At 40.6% G+C, this 20,755-nt stretch overlaps 1 long non-coding RNA gene and 39 other non-coding genes across 42 annotated transcripts in view; 37 read left to right on the top strand and 3 right to left on the bottom strand.

Annotated features, from left to right (window-relative positions):
- Positions 1 to 20,755, bottom strand: part of LOC136850662 (uncharacterized) — a 352,695-nt gene that overhangs the window by 115,441 nt on the left and 216,499 nt on the right. The gene's annotated exons all lie outside the window — the stretch shown is intronic.
- TRNAP-UGG (transfer RNA proline (anticodon UGG)) lies at positions 4,493 to 4,564 on the top strand. Its single transcript has one exon. It is a non-coding gene; the product is annotated as a tRNA-Pro (tRNA).
- Positions 4,650 to 4,721, top strand: TRNAP-UGG (transfer RNA proline (anticodon UGG)). The gene has a single exon. It is a non-coding gene; the product is annotated as a tRNA-Pro (tRNA).
- TRNAP-UGG (transfer RNA proline (anticodon UGG)) lies at positions 4,808 to 4,879 on the top strand. The gene has a single exon. It is a non-coding gene; the product is annotated as a tRNA-Pro (tRNA).
- TRNAP-UGG (transfer RNA proline (anticodon UGG)) lies at positions 4,966 to 5,037 on the top strand. Its single transcript has one exon. It is a non-coding gene; the product is annotated as a tRNA-Pro (tRNA).
- Positions 5,124 to 5,194, top strand: TRNAP-UGG (transfer RNA proline (anticodon UGG)). Its single transcript has one exon. It is a non-coding gene; the product is annotated as a tRNA-Pro (tRNA).
- TRNAP-UGG (transfer RNA proline (anticodon UGG)) lies at positions 5,281 to 5,352 on the top strand. Its single transcript has one exon. It is a non-coding gene; the product is annotated as a tRNA-Pro (tRNA).
- On the top strand, positions 5,754 to 5,825 carry TRNAP-UGG (transfer RNA proline (anticodon UGG)). Its single transcript has one exon. It is a non-coding gene; the product is annotated as a tRNA-Pro (tRNA).
- On the top strand, positions 6,048 to 6,118 carry TRNAP-UGG (transfer RNA proline (anticodon UGG)). The gene has a single exon. It is a non-coding gene; the product is annotated as a tRNA-Pro (tRNA).
- TRNAP-UGG (transfer RNA proline (anticodon UGG)) lies at positions 6,204 to 6,274 on the top strand. Its single transcript has one exon. It is a non-coding gene; the product is annotated as a tRNA-Pro (tRNA).
- On the top strand, positions 6,517 to 6,588 carry TRNAP-UGG (transfer RNA proline (anticodon UGG)). Its single transcript has one exon. It is a non-coding gene; the product is annotated as a tRNA-Pro (tRNA).
- TRNAP-UGG (transfer RNA proline (anticodon UGG)) lies at positions 6,675 to 6,745 on the top strand. The gene has a single exon. It is a non-coding gene; the product is annotated as a tRNA-Pro (tRNA).
- TRNAP-UGG (transfer RNA proline (anticodon UGG)) lies at positions 7,124 to 7,195 on the top strand. Its single transcript has one exon. It is a non-coding gene; the product is annotated as a tRNA-Pro (tRNA).
- Positions 7,282 to 7,353, top strand: TRNAP-UGG (transfer RNA proline (anticodon UGG)). Its single transcript has one exon. It is a non-coding gene; the product is annotated as a tRNA-Pro (tRNA).
- On the top strand, positions 7,440 to 7,511 carry TRNAP-UGG (transfer RNA proline (anticodon UGG)). Its single transcript has one exon. It is a non-coding gene; the product is annotated as a tRNA-Pro (tRNA).
- Positions 7,598 to 7,669, top strand: TRNAP-UGG (transfer RNA proline (anticodon UGG)). The gene has a single exon. It is a non-coding gene; the product is annotated as a tRNA-Pro (tRNA).
- On the top strand, positions 7,756 to 7,827 carry TRNAP-UGG (transfer RNA proline (anticodon UGG)). Its single transcript has one exon. It is a non-coding gene; the product is annotated as a tRNA-Pro (tRNA).
- Positions 7,914 to 7,985, top strand: TRNAP-UGG (transfer RNA proline (anticodon UGG)). Its single transcript has one exon. It is a non-coding gene; the product is annotated as a tRNA-Pro (tRNA).
- Positions 8,068 to 8,138, top strand: TRNAP-UGG (transfer RNA proline (anticodon UGG)). Its single transcript has one exon. It is a non-coding gene; the product is annotated as a tRNA-Pro (tRNA).
- On the top strand, positions 8,383 to 8,454 carry TRNAP-UGG (transfer RNA proline (anticodon UGG)). Its single transcript has one exon. It is a non-coding gene; the product is annotated as a tRNA-Pro (tRNA).
- TRNAP-UGG (transfer RNA proline (anticodon UGG)) lies at positions 8,541 to 8,612 on the top strand. The gene has a single exon. It is a non-coding gene; the product is annotated as a tRNA-Pro (tRNA).
- TRNAP-UGG (transfer RNA proline (anticodon UGG)) lies at positions 9,333 to 9,404 on the bottom strand. Its single transcript has one exon. It is a non-coding gene; the product is annotated as a tRNA-Pro (tRNA).
- On the bottom strand, positions 9,491 to 9,562 carry TRNAP-UGG (transfer RNA proline (anticodon UGG)). Its single transcript has one exon. It is a non-coding gene; the product is annotated as a tRNA-Pro (tRNA).
- TRNAP-UGG (transfer RNA proline (anticodon UGG)) lies at positions 12,338 to 12,409 on the top strand. Its single transcript has one exon. It is a non-coding gene; the product is annotated as a tRNA-Pro (tRNA).
- Positions 12,709 to 12,780, top strand: TRNAP-UGG (transfer RNA proline (anticodon UGG)). The gene has a single exon. It is a non-coding gene; the product is annotated as a tRNA-Pro (tRNA).
- TRNAP-UGG (transfer RNA proline (anticodon UGG)) lies at positions 13,024 to 13,095 on the top strand. Its single transcript has one exon. It is a non-coding gene; the product is annotated as a tRNA-Pro (tRNA).
- TRNAP-UGG (transfer RNA proline (anticodon UGG)) lies at positions 13,182 to 13,253 on the top strand. Its single transcript has one exon. It is a non-coding gene; the product is annotated as a tRNA-Pro (tRNA).
- TRNAP-UGG (transfer RNA proline (anticodon UGG)) lies at positions 13,339 to 13,410 on the top strand. Its single transcript has one exon. It is a non-coding gene; the product is annotated as a tRNA-Pro (tRNA).
- TRNAP-UGG (transfer RNA proline (anticodon UGG)) lies at positions 13,497 to 13,568 on the top strand. The gene has a single exon. It is a non-coding gene; the product is annotated as a tRNA-Pro (tRNA).
- Positions 13,655 to 13,726, top strand: TRNAP-UGG (transfer RNA proline (anticodon UGG)). The gene has a single exon. It is a non-coding gene; the product is annotated as a tRNA-Pro (tRNA).
- On the top strand, positions 13,813 to 13,884 carry TRNAP-UGG (transfer RNA proline (anticodon UGG)). Its single transcript has one exon. It is a non-coding gene; the product is annotated as a tRNA-Pro (tRNA).
- Positions 14,281 to 14,352, top strand: TRNAP-UGG (transfer RNA proline (anticodon UGG)). The gene has a single exon. It is a non-coding gene; the product is annotated as a tRNA-Pro (tRNA).
- On the top strand, positions 14,646 to 14,717 carry TRNAP-UGG (transfer RNA proline (anticodon UGG)). Its single transcript has one exon. It is a non-coding gene; the product is annotated as a tRNA-Pro (tRNA).
- Positions 14,819 to 14,889, top strand: TRNAP-UGG (transfer RNA proline (anticodon UGG)). The gene has a single exon. It is a non-coding gene; the product is annotated as a tRNA-Pro (tRNA).
- Positions 15,134 to 15,205, top strand: TRNAP-UGG (transfer RNA proline (anticodon UGG)). The gene has a single exon. It is a non-coding gene; the product is annotated as a tRNA-Pro (tRNA).
- TRNAP-UGG (transfer RNA proline (anticodon UGG)) lies at positions 15,292 to 15,363 on the top strand. Its single transcript has one exon. It is a non-coding gene; the product is annotated as a tRNA-Pro (tRNA).
- On the top strand, positions 15,450 to 15,521 carry TRNAP-UGG (transfer RNA proline (anticodon UGG)). Its single transcript has one exon. It is a non-coding gene; the product is annotated as a tRNA-Pro (tRNA).
- On the top strand, positions 15,608 to 15,679 carry TRNAP-UGG (transfer RNA proline (anticodon UGG)). The gene has a single exon. It is a non-coding gene; the product is annotated as a tRNA-Pro (tRNA).
- On the top strand, positions 15,924 to 15,995 carry TRNAP-UGG (transfer RNA proline (anticodon UGG)). The gene has a single exon. It is a non-coding gene; the product is annotated as a tRNA-Pro (tRNA).
- TRNAP-UGG (transfer RNA proline (anticodon UGG)) lies at positions 16,082 to 16,153 on the top strand. The gene has a single exon. It is a non-coding gene; the product is annotated as a tRNA-Pro (tRNA).

The raw sequence follows: 20,755 nt of genomic DNA, 5'->3' as shown, positions 1-20,755 counted from the left end.
AGGAAAGAACTTTTAGCATAGACGTCATTATAAGAAGTCCCTTCAGTCTGTCTGTCCGTCTCTCTCTCATTCTCTCATCAGTATCAATCGGCATCTTATAAACAAAGGTTTACCATCAAATCCCTATATACACGAAAAAAATTTAAATTTTTTTGCGCAATAGAAGCACGGAACGTAAGCACTGAAATCGCGAAGGAGTGTCTCCTATCTTCCGTAATTATTCCGTTTTTACTCTTTTTGCCATTCAGTACCTACACAGACGTCAGCCCCCGTAGTAGGGAAAATAATTAGAGATTCCAGATCTCACTGCTACTAAAAAGACGTGACCTTCTAAATATGAGGATTCCAATACTAACAAAATATGCAATTTTTCCAATTTTTAACGGAATGCGAAATTTCGATCAGGGTCAGGGCTTTAAATAACCCTTAAAACTCCAGCGCCGTATGACGCAGAGTCCCAAATAAAACACAAGGATTGTTCTCAGTCTCGTTAAGCTAAAAAGCCGGCGCTTCATCATTGGAGTAATGAGAAGCGAAAACTCTTCTCGAAGTTTTCGGAACACTGCCACGCTTACGCAACGAGATTCCTCACATTCCTCCGTACAAGTTAACTGACAAAAATGTCGACAAGCATTCTCGACGAGGACGAGAACGGCACAACACACGCTGCTCTCCAGACTTTTCTGAAATTTCGAGATACATCTTCAGGGTTGGATTTGTTTGTGTTTTTTCATCTTGATACTTTTTTCTCTCTTACGGGGTTCAGCGTTGCCAGCTACACAGACTAAATCCGAAATCTACAGCTTGATTAGTGTGATTCACATTTTTAGATTGTTCTTCCAGAAGCGAAATCTAAAGATTTTCGTAAGCCTCCCTTTTGATTTGCCGAAATCCCAAAAACTAACTGAAAATGACAGAAAAATTGGGTGTGCGGTATCTTCTCCTTTATTACTTTCCAAAAGAATCCACAAAAAAGAGTTGCTGTTGCTAAATGTTTAAAGCAATTCAGAGCAGTTAGTTGTCATGGATATACTTTGTCCTTACCCGTGCTAAACATACAAATCAATCTTGGCGGGTAAGAGGAGTGGCAGGTGATTTTAAACTTTATGCTACCGGTGTTGCAACGAGTGAAATGGTATATATACCCGCCCGATTTCCTCCTTGTCAGAAAAGATTAGAATCAAGAGACTAAACTTGCATTTTTCACTATGGCATCGCCTTAATTTATTTTGGGCCTGTTTAGATGAGTAATATACGTTATATAGCTGCCGCGAATTTTTTGTATTTATGGTCACTGGAATTTTCATTGCTTTATTTGGGTTATGTTTAGATGAGTATAGAATAGCACTTTTTTAATTTACTTCTATCTGTATTCATGAAAACGCGATATACATACATACATTCATACATTATATAAATACACATATATATATACTGTATATACATATATATATGTATATTACGGTAAATATATATATATATATATATATATATATATATATATATATATATATATATATATATATATATATATATATATATATATATATATTATATTATTGAAACTGAAAATGTTAATTCCTCCATACAATTATTTGCTATTTTTTCCTATTTTTACAGATTTTTTTTCGAAAGGGTAATCAGACCTTAAAAAAATTCTGGCAACTCTGCGAGGTTTATACTTGAGACATCTTACAGAAAGCGAGTGGCATTACCTACAAGGCTACAACCAGCTATTATCAGCATCAGACGCTGAGTTGCCGAAGCCCAACAAATTTCAACCTGCCCCTGGTTAACTGCCAGTCTGATTGAGCACAACTCAACTGAACTCTTCCTCAAAGGAACAAGAAATTAGGCACTTTGCTTTTACTACTCGCATTTGATAAGTTTGAAGCCTTTTCCTGTTGACTGAGTTCCATTGAATATAGAATTTAGGCCGAAGGCCAAGCACTGGGACCTATGAGGTCATTCAGCGCTGAAACGGAAATTGACAGTGAAAGGTTTGAAAGGTGTAACAGGAGGAAAACTTCGCAGTTGCACTATGGATCAATTGTTAGGAGAGAGTGGAAAGTACGGTGGAGGAAAAATAATATGAAAGGAGGTACAGTTAAAGGAACGAAAGGGGTTGCAACTAGGGGCCTAGGGCGCTGCAAAGAACCTTAGGTAATGCCTACAGTGCACAGCATGAGGTGCACTGACGTCACTAACTCCCTACGGGGCCTTTTCTTGTTAATTCACTTGATTAAAAACGGCACTTCTTAATCAAATGTCTACACTGGAACAGAAATGAAAAAAAGACATCCTTGTCAATTATGTGACGTCACTGGATTCCACGTCAAGTATTAGAGTTTGATTTGCAATCGCGAAAATTAATCTCTGAAGATGACCAGTATTACGTTATCCCGAATATAAATTGCAAACTAGCATTCTATTCACAACAGCAAGGGTCACAAGGACTCTAAGGTAACTCCCTTAATGAATCAATCGAACGCCTTCCCTTGAAGCCTTAATTTTTTTTTTCTTTGATTTCACAGAAAAGATTTTGTGACGAGCAGGTTCAGCGTTTTTTACCGTGAAGGACTCGCTGGGTAATTCTAGAAGACGCTTTGAGTAAACGACAACAGGTGCTTGATTCATTACAAGGTCTTCAAACCTTGGATTCATTACTGATACGCAGTGGAATGTTGGTATTCTCCTGTCACGTTTACATATAGAATTCCATACCCATTATATAGCCGAATCCAATTAATTTCATAAGTCATCATGAGTTGTAACCATTCCCCATCTTATTATCCCTCCTCTTCTCCTCGTTTTCAATTGGCTTGTGACGCAGCAAGAAAAGAGGTGGTCCGTATCGTCAGTCTCCAGAGGAGAAAAATGCTATGGTAAGCACTTCAAGAAAATCATCTTTAATGAGACTGTAAATCCACGAATGCCTCCCCAACTGGATTGGTGAGCTACAGAGATTTAATTTATAGCATCTCCGATGTCTCAGGAACATCACCATTGGAAAATACTTTCAGGCTTGTCTTGTGAAATGTGTGAGCTGACTATTTTTTTTCTTTTAAGTCGATACAGAGTCAGTTTGAATTTAGCTATTGCTTTACATCGACAACCTGCTCTTCTTTGGAAATTTATTTCACCTCTTTCTTCCAATAAATTTGTCTTTCTTCTTATTACTATAATAGGTGTTGCTGTTATCAGTATATATGAGAGTTTCTTGTCACAGCAAACAGGTTTTGAAAATGGAAGACATTTAAATGTTCAGCATCCATTATTCTTCCTCGGCCATTATTCCAGCATCCATAAATGGTCTACGCCACTTAAGAGGTGTCACCTGGATATCTGAGGCAATTAACAGAAGGGGTAAGGCATTTATGACGTGGGAAAATAAACCACTACAAAATAAAAGTTTTGAAACTGCAGCGAAAAATAAAACTAGGATAAAGAGAGTTACCAAAAGCAATGGATGGAATTTGAAAAATTAATAAAAAATTAATAAATGTTCAAATACAATCCATTCAGAAAATGTTACCCCACAGGGACAAACCAAGTAGAGGGAACACACAAACACACACGGGCACGCAAATACTTCATCTTTACAAAAGTGACAAAAAACATTTAAAAAGATAAAATATATCGTTTTAATGTAAGAAAAAAATCTTTTATATAAACGAGATAACCGAGAACGTTATAATTAATCTGTGTAAACACGTGACGCTGTTGATAATTAAGTATTCACAAGACCAACGGTACTAATATCGTCTGGCAATAACTCAGATTCACCTAAAAAAAAAAAAAATGAACCCAAACTATAAACAAAGGTTTGTGTAAACTTGGCTTTCATGTTGAATTTCAATCAACTTTGGCAAAATTCATGCTTCAGTTCCTAAGGGTGGCTCTTGGCACTAGCGGATCCGGAAAAATTTCATGGGGGCCACCAATTTTCATATAATACAAATATATATATATATATATATATATATATATATATATATATATATATATATATATATATATATATATATATATATATATAAGATTTTATTTTTGTCCCATTTTTATATTTCTCACATTTATGTTATTGTCTAAATCTTCAGTATTATTATTTTGTCATTATTTTTCAAGGGGGTCCACGTTCCCAGGTGCCCCACCCCGCCCCCGGATCCGCTAGTGGTTCTTGGCGACCAAAACTGGGCAAATTAGTAGCACTGAGCAACAATTTTGGCGCACAAAATATTCGTTGAAAAAAGTCGATCGTCTAAGACCACCTAAAGTCCCTGGGTTCAAATTCCTGAGAAGTCTAACTTTTCTGAACGGAACTGATCATCTTCATCATAAATACTGATGTCCAATCGTATATTCTCAAGGCCTGCTGTTCTCAGCCGTAGTTGAGGGGGGGGGTAACTATAGCTTACAAGTCTTACAAGATATTCCTTTATATGGGAAAAGTATATGATTTTCATGATAAATTGAGATCACCTTAATCTGCGGCCTGTTGGTCTAGGGGTATGATTCCTGCTTTGGGTGCAGGAGGTCCCGGGTTCAAATCCCGGACAGGCCCTTAGTTTTCCCACAGAAATGGTCAAAATTATGTGGCTGACACATTATTTACTATGATGGAGCATTAGGAAAACCTTTTCACCCTTGGCCTGTTGGTCTAGGGGTATGATTCCTGCTTTGGGTGCAGGAGGTCCCGGGTTCAAATCCCGGACAGGCCCTTAGTTTTCCCACAGAAATGGTCAAAATTATGTGGCTGACACATTATTTACTATGATGGAGCATTAGGAAAACCTTTTCACTCCTTGGCCTGTTGGTCTAGGGGTATGATTCCTGCTTTGGGTGCAGGAGGTCCCGGGTTCAAATCCCGGACAGGCCCTTAGTTTTCCAACAGAAATGGTCAAAATTATATCGCTGACACATTACTTATTATGATGGAACATTAGATAAACCTTTACACTCCATTGCCTGTTGGTCTAGGGGTATGATTCCTGCTTTGGGTGCAGGAGGTCCCGGGTTCAAATCCCGGACAGGCCCTTAGTTTTCCCACAGAAATGGTCAAAATTATGTGGCTGACACATTATTTATTATGATGGAACATTAGGAAAACCTTTTCACTCCTTGGCCTGTTGGTCTAGGGGTATGATTCCTGCTTTGGGTGCAGGAGGTCCTGGTTCAAATCCCGGACAGGCCCTTAGTTTTCCCACAGAAATGGTCCTAATTATATCGCTGGCACATTACTTATCATAATGGAACATTAGATAAACCTTTACACTCTATGGCCTGTTGGTCTAGGGGTATGATTCCTGCTTTGGGTGCAGGAGGTCCCGGGTTCAAATCCCGGACAGGCCCTTAGTTTTCCAACAGAAATGGTCAAAATTATGTGGCTGACACATTATTTATTATGATGTAACATTAGGAAAACCTTTTCACTCCTTAGCCTGTTGGTCTAGGGGTATGATTCCTGCTTTGGTGCAGGATGTCCCTGGTTCAAATCCCGGACAGGCCCTTTGTTTTCCCACAGAAATGGTCCAAATTATATCGCTGGCACATTACTTATCATTATGGAACATTAGATAAACCTTTACACTCTATGGCCTGTTGGTCTAGGGGTATGATTCCTGCTTTGGGTGCAGGAGGTCCCAGGTTCAAATCCCAGACAGGCCCTTAGTTTTCCAACAGAAATGGTCAAAATTATGCGGCTGACACATTATTTATTATGATGGAACATTAGGAAAACCCTTTCACGCCTTGGCCTGTTGGTCTAGGGGTATGATTCCTGCTTTGGGTGCAGGAGGTCCTGGGTTCAAATCCCGGACAGGCCCTTAGTTTTCCCACAGAAATGGTCCAAATTATATCACTGGCACATTACTTATTATGATGGAATACTAGATAAACCTTCCATGGCCTGTTGGGCAGGGTATGATTCCTGCTTTGGGTGCAGCAGGTCCCGGGTTCAAATCCGGACAGGAACAGAAATGGTCAAAATTATATCGATGACACATTACTTATTATGATGGAACATTAGATAAACCTTTACACTCCATTGCCTGTTGGTCTAGGGGTATGATTCCTGCTTTGGGTGCAGGAGGTCCGGGTTCAAATCCCGGACAGGCCCTTAGTTATCCAACAGAAATGGTCAAAATTATGTGGCTGACACATTATTTATTATGATGGAACATTAGGAAAACCTTTTCACCCTTGGCCTGTTGGTCTAGGGGTATGATTCCTGCTTTGGGTGCAGGAGGTCCTGGTTCAAATCCCGGACAGGCCTTAGTTTTCCCACAGAAATGGTCCTAATTATATCGCTGGCACATTACTTATCATGATGGAACATTAGATAAACCTTTACACTCTATGGCCTGTTGGTCTGGGGTATGATTCCTGCTTTGGGTGCAGGAGGTCCCTGGTTCAAATCCCGGACAGGCCCTTAGTTTTCCCACAGAAATGGTCAAAATTATGTGGCTGACACATTATTTATTATGATGGAACATTAGGAAAACCTTTTCACTCCTTGGCCTGTTGGTCTAGGGGTATGATTCCTGCTTTGGGTGCAGGAGGTCCCGGGTTCAAATCCCGGACAGGCCCTTAGTTTTCCCACAGAAATGGTCCTAATTATATCGCTGGCACATTACTTATCATGATGGAACATTAGATAAACCTTTACACTCTATGGCCTGTTGGTCTAGGGGTATGATTCCTGCTTTGGGTGCAGGAGGTCCTGGTTCAAATCCCGGACAGGCCCTTAGTTTTCCAACAGAAATGGTCAAAATTATGTGGCTGACACATTATTTATTATGATGGAACATTAGGAAAACCTTTTCACTCCCTTGGCCTGTTGGTCTAGGGGGTATGATTCCTGCTTTGGGTGCAGGAGGTCCCTGGTTCAAATCCCGGACAGGATCCCACAGAAATCCTGGCACATTACTTATCATGATGGAACATTAGATAAACCTTTACACTCTATGGCCTGTTGGTCTAGGGGTATGATTCCTGCTTTGGGGCAGGAGGTCCCGGGTTCAAATCCGGACAGGCCCTTAGTTTTCCCACAGAAATGGTCAAAATTATGTGGCTGACACATTACTTATTATGATGGAACATTAGATAAACCTTTACACTCTATGGCCTGTTGGTCTAGGGGTATGATTCCTGCTTTGGGTGCAGGAGGTCCCGGGTTCAAATCCCGGACAGGCCCTTAGTTTTCCCACAGAAATGGTCCAAATTATATCACTGGCACATTACTTATCATGATGGAACATTAGATAAACCTTTACACTCTATGGCCTGTTGGTCTAGGGGTATGATTCCTGCTTTGGGTGCAGGAGGTCCCGGGTTCAAATCCCAGACAGGCCCTTAGTTTTCCCACAGAAATGGTCAAAATTATGTGGCTGACACATTATTTATTATGATGGAACATTAGGAAAACCTTTTCACTCCTTGGCCTGTTGGTCTAGGGGTATGATTCCTGCTTTGGGTGCAGGAGGTCCCGGGTTCAAATCCCGGACAGGCCCTTAGTTTTCCCACAGAAATGGTCAAAATTATATCGCTGGCACATTACTTATCATGATGGAACATTAGATAAACCTTTACACTCTATGGCCTGTTGGTCTAGGGGTATGATTCCTGCTTTGGGTGCAGGAGGTCCCGGGTTCAAATCCCGGACAGGCCCTTAGTTTTCCCACAGAAATGGTCAAAATTATATCGCTAGCACATTACTTATTAGGATGGAATATTAGATAAACCTTTACACTCCATGGCCTGTTGGTCTAGGGGTATGATTCCTGCTTTGGGTGCAGGAGGTCCCGGGTTCAAATCCCGGACAGGCCCTTAGTTTTCCCACAGAAATGGTCAAAATTATGTGGCTGACACATTATTTATTATGATGGAACATTAGGAAAACCTTTTCACTCCTTGGCCTGTTGGTCTAGGGGTATGATTCCTGCTTTGGGTGCAGGAGGTCCCGGGTTCAAATCCCGGACAGGCCCTTAGTTTTCCCACAGAAATGGTCCTAATTATATGGCACATTACTTATCATAATGGAACATTAGATAAACCTTTACACTCTATGGCCTGTTGGTCTAGGGGTATGATTCCTGCTTTGGGTGCAGGAGGTCCTGGTTCAAATCCCGGACAGGCCCTTAGTTTTCCAACAGAAATGGTCAAAATTATATGGCTGACACATTATTTATTATGATGTAACATTAGGAAAACCTTTTCACTCCTTGGCCTGTTGGTCTAGGGGTATGATTCCTGCTTTGGGTGCAGGAGGTCACGGGTTTAAATCCCGGACAGGCCCTTAGTTTTCCCACAGAAATGGTCCAAATTATATCGCTGACACATTACTTATTATGATGGAACATTAGATAAACCTTTACACTCCATGGCCTGTTGGTCTAGGGGTATGATTCCTGCTTTGGGTGCAGGAGGTCCCGGGTTCAAATCCCGGACAGGCCCTTAGTTTTCCCACAGAAATGGTCCAAATTATGTGGCTGACACATTATTTATTATGATGGAGCATTAGGAAAACCTTTTCACTCCTTGGCCTGTTGGTCTAGGGGTATGATTCCTGCTTTGGGTGCAGGAGGTCCCGGGTTCAAATCCCGGACAGGCCCTTAGTTTTCCCACAGAAATGGTCCACATTATGTGGCTGATACATTACTTATCATAATGGAACGGTGGAAAAACTTTTACATTCCATGGCCTGTTGGTCTAGGGTTATGATTACTGCTTTGGGTGCAGGAATTCCCGGGTTCAAATCCCGGACAGGCCCTTAGTTCCCACAAAAATGGTTCACATGATGTGGCTGACACATTACTTATTATAATGGAAGTGTGGAAAAACCTTTACGTTGTGCAGAAGATGAGTAGAAAAATACTTCAGTACAAGCATGAGATTTGGCACAAGTGGTCATTTTAACCCCTTCTTTTGAAAAATCTGGGTGTCCATGCAAAATTTCAATATGGCTACCACTTTTCAAGATGGCCACTAGTTGTTTCGATTTCTGACACTTTGAGTAAATCATTGTTGAAATAAATACATCAATCATTATTCAGGTAATGTCTTCCTGGGTAGAAGAGTTAATTGAAGATATCACCAGACCTCCTACTACTATATTTACCGTTGTGACAAATATGGTGTACAAAATGGCCGCCATGAAAAATTTTGCTTCATAACTCTGCAACTAAGAAGGATAGAGACATGAAATTTTTATCTATGCCTACATTTACACCCTTAGACCAACAGGCCATGGAATGTGAAGGTTTTTCCAATGTTCCATTGTAATAAGTAATGTGTCAGCTACATAATGTATACCATTCCTGTGGGAAAACTAAGGGCCTGTCCGGGATTTGAACCTGGGACCTCCTGCACCCAAAGCAGGAATCATACCCCTAGACCAACAGGCCATGGAATGTGAAGGTTTTTCCAGTGTTCCATTGTAATAAGTAATGCGTCAGCTACATAATGTAGACCATTTCTGTGGGAAAACTAAGGGCCTGTCCGGGATTTGAACCCGGGACCTCCTGCACCCAAAGCAGGAATCATACCCCTAGACCAACAGGCCATGGAATGTAAAGGTTTTTTCATTATACTATTATAATAAGTATTGTGTCAGGCAAATAATGGAGACCATTTCTGTGGTAAAACTAAGGGCCTGTCTGGAAAGTGAACCCAGGCCCTCCTGCACCCAAAGCAGGACTCATACCCCTAGACCAACAGGCCATGGAATGTTACTGCAGTAGATTAAATAATTTTTTTTTACAAAATACTTCATTTAAAATGATACAAGCATGAAATTTGGTACATATCTTTTCCATAGGCCACTTTTTGAAAATTATTTGGTGTCCACTCAAAATTCCAAAATGGCTGCCATTTTTCAAGATGGCTGCTTGTCAAAGTTTTAACATTGGACTCATGTGCCTCTGGTCATGTTTTTATGTATTTTTTTGGTTATAAACATTTAGGCGGAGTCACCAAGGAAAAATAAAATTAATTTCTGTTAAAGATTTTATATGAATAGCATATATAAGGAAAGATGGCATGCAATATGACAGCCAAAAACCTTAAATAATCGCGTCTCAGGATTCAGTAGGCGTGGAAAAATGTCTTCCTGTTCAGTATAATAGTTTGCAAGCCTATATATAATTTAGGTGGTGGTTTTATCTTTAGTTTTAGTTTAAAAGAGTGAGTGTCAGCACACAACCAGGGCACATTGGTGACTTCACTGCTGTGTAACTCAGCATGTGGGTCAGTGTCAGCTAATCTTGCTTTACTTACTCTGTACCTAGCTTTGCTTTAGTGTAGTTTAGTAGTTTGGTGTCGCAAATGCTGTCTAATAGCCCCATATCAGTTAGCTGGTAGAAAAGTATATATGTAATTGGTAGATCTGGCTAGACAACCATGCCTGAATTGACAGGAGGCGCCAGCGTGGGAGAGCCATGCCAAGGGTAAGTGGGGCTCTACATGGCTTGTTCATGTTTTACCTGGATCGTGTACAGTCACAAATGGCACTGGATGATTGATCGGGCTAGGTGTAGGGTGACTGAACCTAGTTGTATCCTATACATCAATGTGCATATCAGATTAAGATGGCAAAAGGATAGCCCCTCGGTTGTAGTCAATAAGTCAAGAGCTCATAATGGCAAGTGTGAATTCAATCACAGGCAAAAGGAAGACCGACTTGAGCAAATGTTGTCTTTGCTATGAAGACAAAAAAATGAAGGTCTAACTTCACCCTTGGTCTCTGTACATCATAATCCTGAACATGATGGGTATGCAGTAATTTCAACCAATGTGCCATTGTTCCAGGAAATTGGTGAAACGCCACTTAACTTTGACCCAGCAAGGCTGAATAAAGGCAGTGGCATAGAGGCAACACTGCGACAAAACATGGTAAAATACCACTAGAGCTGTAGGGTCATGTTTAATAATGCAAAATTTGATAGTGCAAGAAGGCAAAGATCTACATTTGAAGGTAGTGAACCACAGGAAAAGCATGCTAAACAGCGTCAAATTAGTCATGACAATGAAGCATGCATTTTTTGTGAAAATGTGGCACCTGTATCAGACCTTCGACAGGTAATGACCATGAATCTCAACAGGAGACTACATGAGTGCGCTTGCACACTTAATGATGGTAAATTATTGGCAAAACTAGGTGCAGGTGATGCAATTGCACAAGATTTGAAGTACCATCTTGTATGTCTCACTGGCCTTTACAACAGGGAGGGGTCCCATCTTAGAAATCTTGAGAAAGTACAATGTCACAGTGAAGAACCAGATGTATATCCACTGGTTCTATCAGAGCTGGTTAATTATATAATTGAAACAGCTTGAGTTCGGATGGTCCTGCCATATTTCCTCTTGCAGACATATCCCAATCATACCAGCAGCACCTGGAACAATTGGGCATTGCCTCACCCATTATAAATACAACAAGATTAAAGGACAAATTGTTAGCAGAAATCCCTGAATTAGAGGTACACAAGAAAGGAAGACGTATGCTACTTGCCTTGCAGAAAGATGTAACTATAGCCCTATATCAGGCATCTGACTACTCAGATACACTTATGATTGCTAAAGCAGCAAAGATGCTGAGGAAGCATATTTTGGATCATCAGTCCAGGTTTGACGGCACCTTTGGTGAAGGATGCATCAATGATGCCATACCTCAAAGTCTGCTCCAGTTCACTAGTATGGTCGAACATGGAGCAGACAAAGTCACAGGAGGTTGTGTATTGGGTCAGGCAATTCTGAGCCAGCCAGAAACACAGAATCCAGCTGACTGGGTTTGGGAAAACATTGGCGAAGACTGGAAAGTCTTCTGGACAGCCAACTTCCCCATTGCAAAGAGCTGTGAACACCTTACAAAATGTGGCTGCAATTGTGGTTGCCATGGCAGGTACAAATGGCAAGGGCTGGGCTTACATGCACAGCTTTGTGAAGCTGCAAATGTGAGGTGTAACTATAATGTAGCAAATGATGCTTCAGATACATCTGAATGAGAATTTCATCACACTAAAGGGTGACACCATGCATCTTTAAAACCTTGCATTCATTTCAGGCTCAAAAAAAGACATTGAGACAGTGCTCGAACATAAATAAGATACTTGATCATACTCCATTATAGTCTTGTGCATGTATACTTTTCAGTAGCATTATGGGGTCCCTTTCCAAGATGTAATATTGATAATAGCTCAATAGAAATGCTAGAAACAGATTCCCTGGCCTTATAAATGATTCCTCTTTTGGGTGCAGGAAGCCCACAGAAATGGTCTACATTATGTGGCTGACACATTACTTAGTACAATGGAACACTGGAAAAACCTTCACATTCCATGGCCTGTTGGTCTAGGGGTATGATTCCTGCTTTGGGTGCAGGAGGTCCCGGGTTCAAATCCCGGACAGGCCCTTTAGTTTTCCACAGTTTTCTCACAGAAATGGTCATATTCCATGGCATTATGGTTCAAATGATTTCCCACAGTAATGGTCTACATTATTACTGACACATTACTTATTACAATGGAACATTAGAAAAACCTTCACATTCCATGGCATGTTGGTCTAGGGTTATGATTCCTGCTTTGGGTGCAGGAGGTCCTGGGTTCAAATCCCGGACAGGCCCTTAGTTTTCCCACAGAAATGGTCTAAATTATATCGCTGACACATTTCTTATTAGGATGGAACATTAGATAAACCTTTACACTCCATGGCCTGTTGGTCTAGGGGTATGATTCCTGCTTTGGGTGCAGAAGGTCACGGGTTCAAATCCCGGACAGGCCCTTAGATTTCCCACAGAAATGGTCTACATTATGTGACTGACACATTACTTGAAACACTGGAACATTGGAAAATTCTTCACATTCCATGGCCTGTTGGTTTAAGGGTATGATTCCTGCTTTGGGTGCAGGAGGTCCCAGGTTCAAATCCCGGACAGGATCTTAGTTTTCCCACGGAAATGGTCTACATTATGTGGTGACACATTACTCACAATAGCAGAACATTGGAAAAACCTTTACATTCCATGGTCTGTTGGTCTAGGGGTATGATTCCTGCTTTGGGTGCAGGAGGTCCCGGGTTCAAATCCCAGACAGGCCCTTAGTTTTCCCAAAGAAATGGTCCAAATTATGTGGCTGACACATTATTTATTATGATGGAACATTAGTAAAACCTTCACATTCCATGGCCTGTTGGTCTAGGGGTATGATTCCTGCTTTGGGTGCAGGAGGTCCCGGGTTCAAATCCCGGACAGGCCCTTAGTTTTCCCACAGAAATGGTCCACATTTTTTGGCTGATACATTACTTTTATAAGGGAACAATGAAAAAAACTTTACATTGCATGGCCTGTTGGTCTAGGGGTATGATTCCTGCTTTGGGTGCAGGAGGTCCCGGGTTCAAATCCCGGACAGGCCCTTAGTTTTCCCACAGAAATGGTCCACATTATGTGGCTGACACATTACTTATCACAATGGAACAATGGAAAAACCTATACATTCCATGGCTTGTTGGTCTAGGGGTATGATTCCTGCTTTGGGTGCAGGAGGTCCCGGGTTCAAATCCCGGACAGGCCCTTAGTTTTCCCACAAAAATGGTCCACATTATGTGGGTGACACATTACTTATCACAATGGAACATTGGAAACACCGTCACATTCCATGGCCTGTTGGTCTAGGGGTATGATTCCTGCTTTGGGTGCAGGAGGTCCCGGGTTCAAATCCCGGACAGGCCCTTAGTTTTCCCACAGAAATGGTCTACAGTATGTGTCTGACACAGTACTTATCACAATGGAACATTGGAAACACCTTCACATTCCATGGCCTGTTGGTCTAGGGGTATGATTCCTGCTTTGGGTGCAGGAGGTCCCGGGTTCAAATCCCGGACAGGCCCTAGTTTTCCCAAAGAAATGGTCTAGATTATGTGGCTGACACATTACTTACTACAATGGAACAATGGAAAAACCTTTACATTTACATTGCATGGCCTGCTTTGGGTGCAGGAAGGTCAGAAATGGTCCACATTATTTGGCTGATACATTATAATTCACATACCATGGCCTGTTTTAGGGGTATGGGTGCAGGAGGTCCCGGGTTCAAATACCGGACAGGCCCTTAGATTCTCCACAGGAATGGTCCACATTATGTGGCTGACAAATTACAACAATGGAACACTGGAAAAACCTTCACATTCCATGGCCTGTTTATTTGGCTGGTATGATTCCTGCTTTGGGTATAAAAAATGGAACAATGGTCCACATTATGTGGGTGAAAAACCTTTGCATTCCATGGCCTGTTGGTCTAGGGGTATGATTCCTGCTTTGGGTGCAGGAGGTCCCGGGTTCAAATCCCAGACAGGCCCTTAGTTTTTTATCACACAGAAATGGTCCAAATTATGTGGCTGACACATTGACTTGTAACACTGGAACATTGGAAAAACCTTCACTTTCCATGGCCTGTTGGTCTAGGGGTATGATTCCTGCAGGAGGCCCTGGTTTGACAGGTGCAGGAGGTCCCATTATGTGGGTTCAAATCCCGGACAGGCCTGTTGGTCTAGTTTTCCCACAGAAATGGTCCACATTATGAGGCTTAGTTTTGAAACACATTAATTATAATATATTACAATGGGACAGTGGAAAAACCTTCATATTCCATGGCCTGTTGGTCTAGGGGTATGATTCCTGCTTTGGGTGCAGGAGGTCCCGGGTTCAAATCCTGGACAGGCCCTTAGTTTTCCCACAGAAATGGTCCACTTATATAAAATGGCTGACACATTTGGCCTGTTGTAACACTGGAACACTGGAAAAACCTTAGTTTTTCACATTCATGGCCTGTTGGTCTAGGGGTATGATTCCTGCTTTGGGTGCAGGAGGTCCTGGTTCAAATCCCGGACAGGCCCTTAGTTTTCCCACAGAAATGGTCCACATTATGTGGCTGACACATTACTCATTACATTGGAATATTGGAAAAACCTTCACATTCCATGGCCTGTTGGTCTAGGGGTATGATTCTTGCTTTGGGTACAGGAGGTCCCAGGTTCAAATCCCGGACAGGCCCTTAGTTTTCCCACAGAATTGGTCCATATTATGTGGCTGACACATTGCTTGTAACACTGGAACATTGGAAAAACCATCACATACCATGGCCTGTTGGTCTAGGGGTATGATTCCTGCTTTGGGTGCAGGAGGTCCCGGGTTCAAATCCCGGACAGGCCCTTAGATTTCCCACAGAAATGGTCCACATTATGTGGCTGACACATTGCTTGTAACACTGGAACATTGGAAAAACCTTCACATTCCATGGCCTGTTGGTCTAGGGGTATGATTCCTGCTTTGGGTGCAGGAGGTCCCGGGTTCAAATCCCGGACAGGCCCTTAGTTTTCCCACAGAAATGGTCCACATTATGTGGTTGACACATTACTTATAATATAGGGACAGTGGAAAAACCTTCATATTCCATGGCCTGTTGGTCTAGGGGTATGATTCCTGCTTTGGGTGCAGGAGGTCCCGGGTTCAAATCCCGGACAGGCCCTTAGTTTTCCCACAGAAATGGTCCACATTATGTGGCTGACACATTACTCATTACAATGGAATATTGGAAAAACCTTCACATTCCATGGCCTGTTGGTCTAGGGGTATGATTCCTGCTTTGGGTGCAGGAGGTCCCGGGTTCAAATCCCGGACAGGCCCTTAGTTTTCCCAAAGAAATGGTCCACATTATGAGGCTGACACATTACTTATAATATAGGGACAGTGGAAAAACCTTCATATTCCATGGCCTGTTGGTCTAGGGGTATGATTCCTGCTTTGGGTGCAGGAGGTCCCAGGTTCAAATCCCGGACAGGATCTTAGTTTTCCCACAGAAATGGTCCACCTTATGTGGCTGACACACTACTTATAATATAGGGACAGTGGAAAAACCTTCACATTCCATGGCCTGTTGGTCTAGGGGTATGATTCCTGCTTTGGGTGCAGGAGGTCCCGGGTTCAAATCCCGGACAGGCCCTTAGTTTTCCCACAGAAATGGTTCACATTATGTGGCTGACACATTACTTATAATATATGGACATTGGAAAAACCTTCACATACCATGGCCTGTTGGTCTAGGGGTATGATTCCTGCTTTGGGTGCAGGAGGTCCCGGGTTCAAATCCCGGACAGACCCTTAGTTTTCCAAAAGAAATGGTCCACATTATGTGGCTGACAAATTACCTATAATATAGGGACAGTGGAAAAACCTTCACATTCCATGGCCTGTTGGTCTAGGGGTATGATTCAGGCTTTGGGTGCAGAAGGTCCCGGGTTCAACTCTCAAATAAGATCAACCTACCCACCATCACTGGTTCTTATTACATGGGATGGAAAAATAGCTTCTAATGACATACTAAGTAGGTGTGGTCCTTACTCTCTGTAATAACAGGAAATGAGTTCATGTTTAAATACTAGGTATGATGGATTTTTCACAAAAAATAGCTGTCTTTTATTAAATAATAACACTTAAAATGCCTAAAGCGATGCACAAAATCTGTATTAATCTAGCAAGTACAACGATCCACATCAAATCTCTTTTCGTTTTCAACACCTTAATGTAAGGGCCCGTGTTAGCAATAGTCCATGTTACATTCAAAATTACTTACTGTATAATGATTTCCACTCTCCAGTCAACGTCATGCTTACAATAAAGCACTCTTCAGTCATGATTATACTTATGTTTACTCCACCAATATAATTATATGTTAAATATACAATCCCTCAGGATAATATGCACTCCCTGTCATGCAGAGAAACCAACACTATAAATTGATCTCCATTTAAATTTGAATTGTTGCTACAACCCTCTAGAAATGGCTATTTACAAGGCAGTTTCTTAGTTCATATTGACATAGTACTTAGCCGGGGACTTACATATATCAGGTAGAATTAAAAAAAAAAACAGTTCTAACATCGATATAAAAGAAAGCTTATCAGCTGATAGGTAAGGTATTAGTAAATAACTGTCTTTATTGTTAACTATCTGTTTTTTGTAATGCTATTATTGTTTAGTGATATTTTCACCGGGATCTACTGACGGCAAGGTTTACTGACGCTCAAAGAATTTAGTTATGTTTCAATACGAACATTGGGCTTTTGCATAAATGTACCAATATTTTGGCCAAGATCTTGCGGACTTTTGACCTCATAAAAATGTTAGACATGGTTCTATCAGCAGTTCTCTTAAACAGATGTAGTTGCGCCTGTTCAGCAATAATTCTAGCAATTTTTAGCACAGTTTGATATGCTTGCTTACATCTTTTCGCGCTGCAAACAATTCAGAAGGCTGGTACAATTTCATTTATGTATATATATACATACATATATATTTATGTATATATGTATGTATGTATATATGTATATATATATATATATATATATATATATATATATATATATATATATATATATATGTATGTATATATGAAAGGTCTATAAAAGTTATATTTTGCATCACTAATTAAAAAAATTTTGGGAGAATCCAAGTTTATGAATTACTCTTTCCCTGAGCAAACATATCTTGACCCTTTATATTCACCGGCGAACCCAACTCTCGCTAGAGCTTAATAATTCTCTTTCCATCAACTTCTTCATCTGATATCCGCCACTTGACGTCTGTTTTCCATGTTGGCATGGCAAGACGGGTCACTTGATAGCTTTGCTCTGCCAACTTTGTATTTAGATTTCGCTATGCAGTCTTGTATAATTTAGTTATAAAACTGATGCTAACTTGATTTAGCAGTCACCAACTAATAACTGTATAAACAGCCTTTGACTAAAACGACAAATCTTACAAAGTGGAGAGGGGGAGAAAGAAAGAGGAATTATAGCTATCTGAAAAACGCGAAAAAGAGAGAGAGAGAGAGAGAGAGAGAGAGAGAGAGAGAGAGAGAGAGAGAGAGAGAGAGAGAGAGAGAGAGAGAGAGGTTACTAAGAAAAAATGTCAAGATTTATTCAAATATCTAAAATGTAACTTGATATCCATGAATGATGTGAAATTAGGTGGAAGCATATGTAAATGGTTTCTTATCATTCAATCGTTTAATATGGGGGAGGGGGGAATATCAGGGGAAGGGGGGGGGGAATTTCTTAGCCGCTCCATGTGCCAGCCAACTTGGCATGTTCGCCTTCAGATCCATCCTCATGCAACCATTTGCTATAAAGTCAATCCCTGTACCGGAAACAGTTTATAAACTTGTACATGATTAAAGACATCAGGTCCCCTCATATTTCATGAGCCGTTGGTCTTGGGGTAAGATTTCTGCTTTGGGGACAGGAGGTTCTGGGTTCAATTCATATAGAGACCATATATCAAAGGTGCTCACCACCATTGCAAAGATGAAAAACTGTCTTCTGATATTATATGATCAAGTTCCATCTCATTCCATGGCACCTTTGAACGGATTCTTCCCAGATGCAGAAGGTCCCGAATTCAAATCTGGAACGGACTAGTGCATTTGGAATAAAAATTTTAATAATTTTAAGACCTGTTGTTCTTGGATTATGAATCTTTAGGATTTAATCTTGGAAGGACAATTAGTTCACAGATTCAAATCCAATAGCCATGTATCAAGTAACACTGAAAACTTCAATACATAGGAGTACCTGATGTCTCGTGCCATTGTTTAATGTTCTGGTAGAAACAGTTTTCATTACATATGAAGACCACTTTCTTAACACAATTTCCAGTCACAAAACACTCCAGGGAATGTTGCTCTAGGTCTAGGAGAACGATTCAAGCTGTGATTCATGGTTGTCTCATGTTGAAAATCAGCACGTGGTTTTTAAACTTTTAATTGATTTGATCCTTATTAGCTGGAAAAATAGCTACTTTATGATAATCATGTCCAATTATCCAATTATACAATTAAATTCCGTTACGATATTGAAATTCCAGACAAAATTTAAACATAACGTGTCCTATTCACAAATGGATAGTTGTCTTACAATAACTATTTGTGGTTCCATAATATTCCATAGTCAGTTGGTCGAGCGTTACGGTTCCCAAGAGGTTCCAGTTACAATACTAAATATGCCCATGAACATTTAATAGGGCCAGTCCTCATCACAAAGGATGGCTTTCACATGATGATAAATGAAGTTCAGTCCAATCATTTTCCATGGCTTGTTGCTCAAGGCAGGTGCTGTGAGTTTTAAAATAACTTTCCATCATAAGGGAAGAACACCCCCTTTATGTTAACATATATTCAGTACCCATACTTCCCATTACCCATGGTCCAGGGGTATGATTCTTGCTTTGGGTGCAGGAGGTCTCAGGTTCAAATACCAAACAGGCCCATAGCTTTCTAATACATATGGTCCTCATTACGTAGGACTATGCCTTATTTTATATTAAGTGATGTCCAGTTCCGTCACAATTCATGGCCTGCTGTTCTAGGTTATGATTCTTTCTTTGGGTGCACTATTTCAAATAGGCTCATAACATTTTAACAGAAATGATTCTCATTATCTGGGAAGACTATTTATTTCATCATCAATGATGTCCAGCTCTATTGGCATAAAGATAAGATTCCTGCTTTGGTTGCAAGATGTCTTAACTTAAAATCACACAGCCAAATGACTTCTTTATGTGCAGTTCCATAAAACTCCAATGCATTCTTCTATGGGTATAGAACCTCACCTTCATATCCCAAACAGGTCCACAATTTTCTGACAGAAATGGTCCTCATTAAATTAAATAGAAGGCATGCTCCTTATTCCATATAAATGATGATTTATACTTTCGGTGCAGGAAGTCATTGGTTTAACTCCCCACCAGATCTACAATTCCGTAATAAGTATGGCCCTAGTTACTTCAACTATTTCTAATTTCATAAATAGTGTTCAGTTTCATCCCATTACATGGCCTGTTGGTCATGGTGTAAGAATCTTGCTCTGGGTACTGTAGGTCGCAGGTTCAAACCTTAAACAGGCCCAGAACTTCCTGACAGAAACGAACCTCGTTATAATAAAAGACCACACCTTATTTCAGTATGAATTGTCACTCCCATGACATTCCACAGGCATGACTCCCGCTTTGACTGCAAAAGGTCCTGTTTTAAATCCCGGACAGCCCACAGGTTGTTAACAGAAATGGTAGTCACTGCATGGAAAGCCAGTTCTCACGATAATGATTACATTCATTGCCTGTACATTCCACGGCCTACCGTTCTAGGGATATGACCCAACTTATTCCCTGGGATTAATTCTGTAGTAAGGAAAATACACTGAAGACAAATGAAAATAAACAGTGTGAAAATAAAATAAACAAATATTCCATGGAAATCCTTGTCCATATACGTCGTCATATACATGTGAAAAGGTGAAGATTTTTTAGCTCGTTACTTTAGTTCATAATATAGAAAATTATAATTTAATCAGTATTTACCCTATATAAACTATCATACAGAAAATTATAACTCAATAAGTATATACCTTATATAAACTGCCAGCAGCTATTAACAGAGTTTCTCAACATATTTATCGCGGCTCAAAAGAACCGTTACTATGGTTACAAGACATAGGCCTATATACAGGCGGAGAGAGAGAGAGAGAGAGAGAGAGAGAGAGAGAGAGAGAGAGAGAGAGAGAGAGAGAGAGAATTTTTCTCATTATATGCCTTTACTGCTCTCCCAGAAATTCAAGGAATTAACTACAGTCTTTGATATTGATATCATAAATAAAACAAAACACATGCGTATAGAACACACACATAGGAACATATGAAGGGGTACTT

This window comes from Macrobrachium rosenbergii, chromosome 22, assembly GCF_040412425.1.
Source record: "Macrobrachium rosenbergii isolate ZJJX-2024 chromosome 22, ASM4041242v1, whole genome shotgun sequence".
In the NCBI taxonomy this organism is placed as follows: domain Eukaryota; kingdom Metazoa; phylum Arthropoda; class Malacostraca; order Decapoda; family Palaemonidae; genus Macrobrachium; species Macrobrachium rosenbergii.
This window is presented reverse-complemented; position numbering and strand designations above follow the sequence as displayed.